Source organism: Bos indicus x Bos taurus, chromosome 29 (genome assembly GCF_003369695.1).
Source record: "Bos indicus x Bos taurus breed Angus x Brahman F1 hybrid chromosome 29, Bos_hybrid_MaternalHap_v2.0, whole genome shotgun sequence".
NCBI lineage: Eukaryota > Metazoa > Chordata > Mammalia > Artiodactyla > Bovidae > Bos > Bos indicus x Bos taurus.
Genome location: NC_040104.1, coordinates 1,037,695 through 1,048,276, shown reverse-complemented (window position 1 = coordinate 1,048,276; position 10,582 = coordinate 1,037,695).

Genomic DNA, 10,582 nt, shown 5'->3' with positions numbered 1-10,582 from the left:
TGCCCTTCGGCCACCTGCCCCACCCCCTCACGGGGTGTCGGGGGGCCTCTGGGCCCCAGTCTCCTGGCCCCTCCAGTACCAGTCCGCGGCCCACAGCACCCCCTCCCTCCCGTGAAGAGTGCAGCCTGACCCGATTCCGAGCCCCCTGATGGGCTGGTCCCTTATCACACTGCACCCGGGCCCTACCGGGCGGCTCTGGCTCCTCCTCCCATCACTGGCCCCTGACAGTGACCCTGGCCCTTCCAGCCCCCGCCCTGGCGCCTCTGTGAAGGGACGAGCAGCTGGGTTAGAGGGCACGGGAGGGAACGACCATCCGGGTGAGCAGCGTGTCTCAGGTCTGGCCCGAGAAGGCCCTCGCCCTGGAGCAGGGGGCTGGTCTGAGCAAGGCTGGGGACCCAGCCCGGACAGGGCTGCTGGCCCTGCTGAGGCCTCGGCCACGTCCTGGGATGTTCCCACCTCAGGAACAGGAAGGGGTCCGGTTGTGCCGCTGACTGCCTCCCTGCGGTGGTCTGGCATGTGTCCCCCAGCGTCCCGGCTTGAAACCCAAACTTCAGCGCCTCCGGTGTGGCTGTATTTGGAGACACAACCCCTTAAAGAGGCGATGTAAGACAACTGAGGTACACCAGGGTGGGTCCTGATCCACAGGACCGGGGTCCTTATGAGAAGAAGCCATTAGGACACGGGCACACGCAGAGGGCTGGCCCTGTGAGGACATGGGGAGGAGACGGCCATCTGCACTCCCGGCGGGGGGCCTCAGGAGGACCACCCTGCCCACACCAGGACGGGGATTCCAGCTTCCGGTCAGGAAACAGTGAGTGACTTCAGAGCCCGCGTTTGGACGTTGTTAGGGCAGCCCCGGAGGGCCCACAGTCATGCCCACCACCGTTTCTCCCGCTGCTCCCTGACCTGAGCGGGCTTTCGAGGACGGCAGAGCCGGGCCTCCCAGGCGGGCTGTGTTCAGCGGCACTGCCGGCTGGGCCAAGCCTGTGCGGGACAGAACCTGATCCAGGCCCTCGCTCCCGCCACCACCAAACACAGGGCGTCCCTCCACAGGAGATTCCCCAGGGCAATGCGGCCGTGAGATTTGGTTTGGCCGACGGGACGCAGGCACCAGTCGCAGCTTGCTGTCCGGCCAGGCCCCGAGGGCCCTGTGAGCTCCTGCCGTCACTGAGAGCAGGGTCTCAGGGGCCTCTCCAGAGGGGACACAGCGCGTGGACCCCAAGCACAGCCGCGAGCCACAGCCCTGACCCCAGCCACGCCCTCCTCGGCTCTGTGGCGGGTCTCAGGCTGCTTGCGAAAACTCCCAGCTCGGGGTTGGTTCTCAGGAGGACTTTGCAGCAATGAGTGAACGGACAGGGAGTGGTCCCAGGGTGGTATGAGTGGGGTGCACCCCCCTGTGTGTACCCCAAACCTGAACATGAACCCAGCCTGCATCAGCACCCTCCCCCTCGCAGTCATTGCCCTCCAGGGCTGCTAGCCCGGCTGCCCCCGTGTGAGCAGACCTGCAGATGCCCCCTGGGGCCTCAGGTCCCGGAGTCAGCCCCGAGGCACTTCTCCCTGGACAAAGCTCCCCAGCCAATGGCTACAAGAGCAAAGAGGATCTGACCTGTGCACAGCAGACATCAATGGGAGCAGAAAGGAAGTTGAGACCTTCCATTTCAGTAGAATCCCTCAAATGCAGGACAGACAACCGTTTCCTAATGGCCAGTACCTACTCCTGAGGCTGAGGCGGCGTGTCCACAGATAAGTGACCTGCTGGTGTGAGGGGGGCAGGTGAACGGAGGGCCCTGAAGGGCCAGGAGCTTCCGTGTGGTGGCGCGCGCTCCCGGCTCCTCACCTTCCCGCTGTCAGAACCGTGGCAGGGGGCGCCTGTGAGGGGCCTCTCTCCACCGCCTGCTCCAGATGAAGCATCTGTGGCCGTGACTTTTCCTTACTTCGTGACACATGGCCCCTCGGCGGGCTGCCCTCTCTGCAGATCCCAGGGGCCCCTCCACTGCCCACCCGTTGCCCTCCTCCAGCCAAGATGGGCCGATGGCTGTGGGGTCAGACACCCTCCCCACCTCAGCCCTACACCCGGCACTCAGCACTGAGATGCGGTGTCTGTGGCCACCAGGTCACATCCTGGGGACACCGTGCGTGCACAAGAGCACGTGGGTGCCCACCTCCCAGCCTTGGGAATGGCTGCCCGTGGCCCCTTCTCCGGAAGCTGGTGGAGCTGCCCGGGTGCAGCGTCTGTCTGAACAGAGGCCGAGGGTGCGCCCTGAAGCAAGTGAACAACGGCAGGAGAGGGGGCCTGGGGGAGGAGCCAGAGGGTTCCCCCTCACAGGCAGGATCCCAGGAGAAAGGTGTTGCTGGTCTTGACACTGGTCTCTCCCCAAGGTGTGTCCCGCCCCGCCCAGGCCACGCCCCAGCCCCGCCCCAGGCCCCGCCCCGCCCCCAGCTCACGCCACGCCCGGGCCCCGCCCCGGCCCCGCCCACACCAGCCTCTGACCCCACCCCACGCCTTGGTCCCGCCTCTGCCCCGCCCCACGCCCCGCCCAGCCCCCAGCTCCGACCCCGCCCCGCCCCGCCCCCCACCGGCCGCCGGCCCCGCTCCCAGCCCAGCATCACCTGTTGGTTGCATCCCTTGGCCCTAAGGCCTCCTGGGACTTGGTTTCCATAAAACGGGTTAATTCTCAACAGGGCTAAACACTGAGCCGGCAGGGTATGACGTGTGCGGTGGTCAGCCGCCAGGCAGCTGAAATTATGATCACGGGTCAAACACTCAGTCTTCGGACTAATTAAACATTCTTATTCACCAAACTGCTAGGACTGCTAAGTCGCTTCAGTCGTGTCCAACTCTGTGCGACGCCATAGACGGCAGCCCACCAGGCTCTGCCGTCCCTGGGATTCTCCAGGCAAGAACACTGGAGTGGGTTGCCATTTCCTTCTCCAGTGCATGAAAACGAAAACTGAAAGTGAAGTTGCTCAGTCGTGTCCGACTCTTAGAGACCCCATGGACTGCAGCCCACCAGGCTCCTCCGTCCATGGGATTTTCCAGGCAAGAGTACTGGAGTGGGGTGCCATTGCCTTCTCTGTATTCACCAAAGGTCACCGAGAAAAAGAAAATGAAACTGTTTCCCAAAGAGTGATGGAAAACACTTTCCCTAAAGTCGGGTTTCCTGCCTGGCGAGAAGGGCCAGGGGCCAGGATGGACCGTTTGGGGGTTTTTGCTTGTTTTTTTTTAATTACTTATTTATTCATTTTTGGCAGTGCTGGGTCTTCACTGCTGCACAATCTTTTCTCCAGTGGCAACGAGCAGGGACTACTAGCAGCAGTGCACGCGGGCTTCTCAGTGCAGTGGCTTCTCTTGCTGCAGAGCGCGGGCTCTAGGAACAGGCTTCGGCAGCTGTGGCTCCCGGGGCGTGGTTGCTCTGAGGCATGCGGGATCTTCGTAGATCAGGGATCGAACCTGTGTCTCCTGCACTGGCAGGTGGATTCTTTACCACTGAGGCACCAGGAAAGCCCTCCTCTATTAGTTCCTAATTGGTCTATTTATTTATTTTGGCTGTGCTGGGTCTTCACTGCCATGCACAGGCTTCTCTCCTTGTGGAGAGTGGGCCCGGCAGTTGCAGCACTCAGGCTTAGTTGCCCCACAGCACGTGGTATCTCTGTTCTCTGACCAGAGATCAAGACCCACCACCCCTGCCTTGCAAGGCAGATTCCTAACCACTGGGCACCCAGGGAAGTCCTTAATTGATCAGTTTTAGATATTACTCACTAATTTCCATTATGCTAGATGAGAAGGCTGTGTATCACTGACTGGATGTATAAGAGTTTGAGCAAGCTCCGGGAGTTGCTGATGGACAGGGGAGCCTGGCGAGCTGCAGTCCAGGGGGTCACAGAGTCGGACACGACTGAGACTGAACTGACTGAGATGAGGATTAGCTCTAACTCCTTACCTGTCCCTCACCTGCCCCCTGTGTGCTCAACACAGAGAGTGCCTCTAAATTTGAATCACGGTCAATATGCACACCATTGTAGCTAAATATCACCCACCCCAGCAGACAAATAGCGTAATTTCATGTCCTTCCCTTTGCAGCCTATTGTCTCTCCTGGAGTTTGTTATTGCCACACAGTCCACTTGCATCAATAACTGTGTTTTCATCTTTGATGCTTTCCAATTTCTCTGCCCTACCTTAGAGCCGTCTACTGCTGCTGTACCAAACTGCCACAAACTTAGTGGGGAATGCCTTGAAGTGTTCACTTCGTGACGAGTGAAGGTTCTAGAAGCATCCCTGTGCGTCCAATTGGACCAGGTCCTGCCAGAGTGGACAGAGGCCTTCCCAAGACCACAGTGCTGGGCCAAGGGCTGAGCACAAGCAGGGAGGAGTGTCCAGGGTGGGAGACCATGCCCACCCAGGAGGAGGTGTGGCAGCAGCAGGTGGCACCTGGCAGATAGGTGACATTAAGGGCAAAGGCAGAGAGCCAGGACCTGCTCCACCCAAGATCCGCCTCCTCGGCCACAGCTTCCACAGAGGGCAGGACCTCCTGTCTCTGCTCTCCACCCTGCCCCAGCACCCAGCAGGCCCTCAGACCAGGGACTGCCCCAAGACTGACTAAGTTCTGGATGTAATGCCTGCCTTCGTGGGGCCAGACGTGTCCAGAGAAGGCCGGATTTTGGGGAGAACCTGGGAAGAGAGGGGGATGTGCATTCCGGGGGTGGGGTGGGGAGGGGTCCCCGGAGGTGGAGGGAAGAGGATACAGGGCTGGACATCAGGGGTAGCCAGCACCAGAGGTGTGGCCAAGAGGACCCCTGCGGGCACTGATGGGTGGAAGAAAATCTTATGGGCGGAGGCCCCCAGGATGGCACGTGGGTAGGAGGAGGCTGGCTGTCAGGAGGGAAGGGTCAGCTGAGACAGCCTAGGGTGAAGTGGGAGATGGCGGGGAAAGGGGCTATCAGAAGGTTCTAGAAGCCAGTGGGGCACCAGTCCATGTTTGGGTCAGAGCTGGGCTGTCTGTCCACAGGGCCTCCAGGCAGGCGATTCTCTATCTAAATGGCTGTCCAGCCCAGCGCTGGGTCAGTTCCCACGATCACTGCCGGCTCTGGCTGCCCCACAGGCCTGCGGGGTGGGCGCCTACGGCCAGGGTCTCTGAGGAGGGAGGAGGGAAAAGACAACAAAGGCAGAAGAAGCCTGTCCCTGTCAGTCAGGCCAGATGGAGCAGGTGGGCCTCGGGGCCTGGGCCTTTGTGCTCCGGGGCCAGTGACAGCCACAAATCATCCATCAGATTGAAGGCCCCATTGAAATTCTAATGGGAAGGGGGCTAGGAGGCAGGGACTTCCCAGGGCTGCCCTCCTGGCTGAGAGCTGTCCACCACAGGGTCGCAAGGCCCCACGAGGACCACGCAGAAGTGCGGTCACTCCCCGAGGAGCGCGGGCTTTGGGTGGCCTTCCCGGGGACCCAGCAAACTCCTCCGCCAGGGCCGAGGAGCCGCCCTCCCCCGACACCCGCGGGACCGCTAGCGGAGGGCTGTGTGGTGGACAGACAAGGGAGGCTGGGTTTCAAAGGGACTCCAGTGCAGCTGGCCTTTTGTGTGCATGAATTATAGATGCTCCCCTCCCCAAGTGGCAGGACACGGCTCACCCTCCGGTGCCCCCCACTGGGGTGAGTCCAGCGGCCTCTCTGCCCCGGTGTCCACTTGGGAACTCCCCACCCCCTCACCCCCGCCTGGCCTCATGTGCCCAGGACTCCGTCTTGGTTTTCATTCAGCTCAGAACGAGGGTGGGGGGAGGGGTGCCAGGGACAGAACCCTCATACCCCAGCATGTGTCTGCTGAGCAGGAGGGACCCCGAGGCTGGCAGCCTGGGACAGGTGGGCGACCGGAGGGGAGGGGTTGGGGGAGGAGTCCAGAGGGCGTGAGGACTTGGAAGCGTGTTCCAAAGGCGTGTCCAACTAACCGCTCACCAGAGATCCACAGTTCAGACGGCGTCCCCTGCCGGAGCACCTCCTCCAGCCCTCTGACTGACTTACTTACCCTTCTGAGGGTCCTACCACCCCCAGATGCACCAAGAAATTACCCCGTCCAGCTGCTGCGAGGCAGGGTGTCCACGCCCCACCCACCAGCACCGATCCACGGCCAGAAAGCTCAGTGCAGGACCCTTGGGCCGCTGCTGGTGTCTTCACCACGGCTGGAGATGGAGGAGGACTTGCAGGCATGGGGCAACCAGAGCCCACGCGAACCTGCCAGATGCCAACTGTTTGCGGCTGTGATGCTGAATTTTACCTAGTGTGTTTATCACCATGACCTCAAAATAAGTGTCTCTTATTTTAAAAGAGAGCGTGGTGGCTGCTGGTCTCTGTTCCTCTCGCAGTACTGGGGTGCGCAGCCCTTCCCTTCTCCAGGGGACCTTCTCAACGCAGGGATCGAACCCAGGTCTCCCACACTGCAAGCAGATTCTTTACCAGCTGAGCCACCCGGGAAGCCCCAAAATAAATGTCTCTTATTTTATTTTATTTTTGTGTGTGTGTGTTTATACACTTTTATTTGCTTTTTTGGAAAGGTGAGTTATGAGAATATTTATATTGAAAAGTCTCACTTCCATCCTTCTCTTCCCCATTCATCCTGTTACCCCCATGGCCTGCTACTCATGACTATTTTTATTACTTTCTCCTATATCCTTTCAATGTTTCCTTATAAATATATCTATATGTTTCTTTCCTTTTTTTCTTTTCCCTTTTTCTTTTCTTTTATTGAAGGATAATTGCTTTACAGAATTTTGTTGTTTTCTGTCAAACCTCAACATGAATCAGCCATAAGTACACATATACCCCCTCCCTTTTGAACTTCCCTCCCATCTCACCCCTCTCGGTTGATACAGACCTCTAGGTCAAACCCTGTTTGAGTTTCCCGAGCCATACGGCAAATTCCCACTGCTTTCTGTTTTACACATGGTAATGTAAGTTTCCGTGTTACTCTCTCCGCACATCTCACCCTCTCCTCCCCTCAGTCCGTGGCCATAAGTCTGTTCTCTGTCTGTTTCTCTATTGCTGCCCTGTAAGTAAATTCTTCAGTACCATTTTTCTAGATTCTGTATACATGTGTTAGAATACAATATTTCTCTTTCTCTTTCTGACTTACTTCTGTATAGTAGGTTCTAGGTCCATCCACCTCATTAGAACTGACTCAAAGGCGTTCATTTTTATGGCTGAGTAATATTCCGTTCTGTATATTTACCACAATTTCTTTATCCATTCATGTCGATGGACATCTAGGTTGCTTGCATGTTCTAGCTGTTGTAAATAGTGTTGCAGTGAACAGTGGGATGCGTGTGTATTTTTCAGTTTTGGTTTCCTCGGGGTATATGCCTAGGAGTGGGACTGCTGGGTCATAGGGTGGTTCTATTCCTAGTTTTTTAAGGAATCTCCATACCGTCTTCCATAGTGGCTGCATCAATTTACATTCCCACCAACAGTGCAGGAGTTCCCTTTTCCCCACACCCTCTCCAGCGTTTATTGTTTGTAGACTTTTTGGTGATGGCCATTCTGACTGCTGTGAGGTGATGTCTCATGGTGGTTTTGATTTGTGTTTCTCTAATAATGAGCGATGTTGAGCATCTCTTCATGTGTCTGTTAGCCATCTGCATGTTTCTTTGGAGAAATGTCTGTTTAGGTCTTTTTCCGCTTTTTGATTGGGTTGTTTGTTTTTCTGGTGTTGAGCTGTATGAGCTGCTTGTATATTTTGGAAACAAATCAGTTGTTTCATTTGCTATTATTTTCTCCCATTCTGAGGACGGTCTTTTCACCTCGCTTACAGCTTCCTTTGCTGTGCAAAAGCTTTTGAGTTTAATCAGATCTCACTTGCTGGCTTTTGCTTTCATTTCTGTTACTCTAGGGGGTGAGTCACAGAGGATCTTGCTTTGATTTACGTCATCGAGCGTTCTACCTGTTTTCCCCTAAAAGTTTTCTAGTTTCTGGTCTTACATTTAGGTCTTTAATGCTTTTTTAGTTTATCTTCTTGTATGGTGTTAGGAAGTGTTCTAAGTTCATTCTTTTACATGGAGCTGTCCATTTTCCCAGTACCATTTATTGAAGAGGCTGTCTTTGCCCCATTATATATTCTTGCCTCCTTGGTCAAAAATAAGGTACCTATAGGTGCATGGGTTTATTTCTGGGCTTTCTACTTGCTCCATTGGTCTATATTTCTGTTTTTGTGCCAGTACCATGCTGTCTTGATGACCATATCTTTGTAGTATAATCTGAAGTCAGGAAGGTTGATTCTTCCAGCTCCATTTTTCTTTCTTGGGACTGCTTTGGCTATTCAGGGTCTTTTGTGTTTCCATATGAATTGTGAATTTTTTTGCTCTAGTTCTGTGAAAAATGCCATTGGTAATTTGATAGGGATCTCATTGAATTGGTAGATTGTATTTGGTAGGTATAGTCATTTTCACAATATTGATTCTTCCTACCCAGGAACATGGAATATCTCTCCATCTGTTTATGTCATCTTTGATTTCTTTCTTTAGTGTTTTATAATTTTCTGTGTACAGTTCTTTTGTCTCTCAGATAAATGTATTCCTAGATATTTAATTCTTTTTGTTGCAATGGTGAATGGGAATGATTTCTTAATTTCTCTTTCTGACTTTTCATTATTACTATATAGAGATGCAAGTTATTTCTGTGTATTGATTTTGCATCCTGAAACTTTGCTGAATTCACTGACTAGCTCTAGTAATTTTCTGATACTATCTTCAGGGTTTTCTATGTACAGTATCGTGTCATCTGCAAACAGAGCTTTACTTCTTCTTTTTCGATCTGGATTCCTTTTATTTCTTTTTCTTCTCTGATTGCTGTAGCTAGGACTTCCAGAACTATGTTGAGTAATCTTGGTGAAAGTGGACACCCTTGTCTTGTTCCTGATCTTAGGGGGGGATGCTTTCCATTTTTCACCATTGAGAGTAATGTTTGCTGTAGACTTATCATATATGGCCTTTACTATGTTGAGGAAGGTTCCTTCTATGCCCATTTTTTTGAAGAGTTTTAATCATAAATGGGTGCTGAATTTTGTCAAAGGCTTTATCTGCATCTATCAAGATTATCATATGGTTTTTATCTTTCAATTTGTTAATGTGGTTTATCACATTGATTGATTTGTATATATTGAAGAATCTTTGCATCCCTGGGATAAACCCAACTTGATCATGGTGTGTGAGCTTTTTGATGTGTTGCTGAGTCCTGTTTGCTAAAATTTTGCTGAGAATTTTTGCATCTGTGTTCATCAGGGATACTGGCCTGTGGTTTCCTTTTTTTGTGTTGTCTTTGGTTGTGGTATCAGAATGAATTTGGAAGTGTTCCTTCCTCTGAAATTTCTTGAAAGAGTTTTAGAAGGATAGACATTAGCTCTTCTCTAAATGTTTGATAGAATTCTCCTGTGAAGCCATCTGGCCCTGGGCTTCTGTTTTTTGGAAGATTTTTGATCACAGCTTCAATTTCAGTGCTTGTAACTGGGCTGTTCATAATTTCTATTTCTTCCTGGTTCAGTCTTGGAAGATTGAGCTTCTCTAAGACTCTGTCCATTTCTTCCAGGTTATCCATTTATTGCCATATAGCTGTCATAATATTCATAATAGTCTCTTATGATCCTTTGTATTTCTGCATTGTCTGTTGTAACCTCTCCTTTTTCAATTCTAATTCTCTTGATTTGATTCTTCTCTCTTTTTTCTTGATTAAATTGATAATAATTATTGGCTAAAGGGTTGTCAATTTTGTTTATCTTCTCAAAGAACCAGTTTTTAGTTTATTAATCTTTACTATTGCTTCTTTCATTTCTTTTTCATTTATTTCTGCTGAGGTTTTTGTGATTTCTTTCCTTCTACTAATTTTGGGGTTTTTTTTGTTGTTCTTCTTCTTTTTCTAGTTGTTTTAGGTGTAAAATTAGGTTGTCTATTCAATGTTTTTCTTGTTTCTTGAGGTCGGGTTGTATTCCTATGAACTTCCCTCTTAGAACTGCTTTTGCTGCCTCCCATAGGTTTGAGTTGTTGTGTTTTCATTGTCATTTGTTTCTAGAAATTTTTTAACTTCCCTTTTGATTTCCTCAGTAACCTGTTGGCTATTTAGAAACATATTGTTTAATCTCCATGTGTTTGTGTTCCTTACAGTTTTTTGCTTGCAACTGATATCTAGTCTCATAGTGTGGTTGGAGAAGATGCTTGATACGATTTCAATTTTCTTAAATTTACTAAGGTTTGATTTGTGACCCAAGACGTGGTCAATCCTGGAGAATGTTCCATGTGCATGTGAGAAGAAGGTATATTCTTCTGCATTTGGATGGAATGTCCTGAAGATACCAGTGAGATCCATCTCATCTAATGTATCATTTAAGACTTGTGTTTCCTTATTAATTTTCTAGAGCCAGACATCCTGGAATGTGAAGTCAAGTGGGCCTTAGAAAGCATCACTACGAACAAAGCTAGTGGAGGTGATGGAATTCCAGTTGAGCTAGTCCAAATCCTGAAAGATGATGCTGTGAAAGTGCTGCACTCAATATGCCAGCACATTTGGAAAACTCAGCAGTGGCCACAGGACTGGAAAAGGTCAGTTTTCAT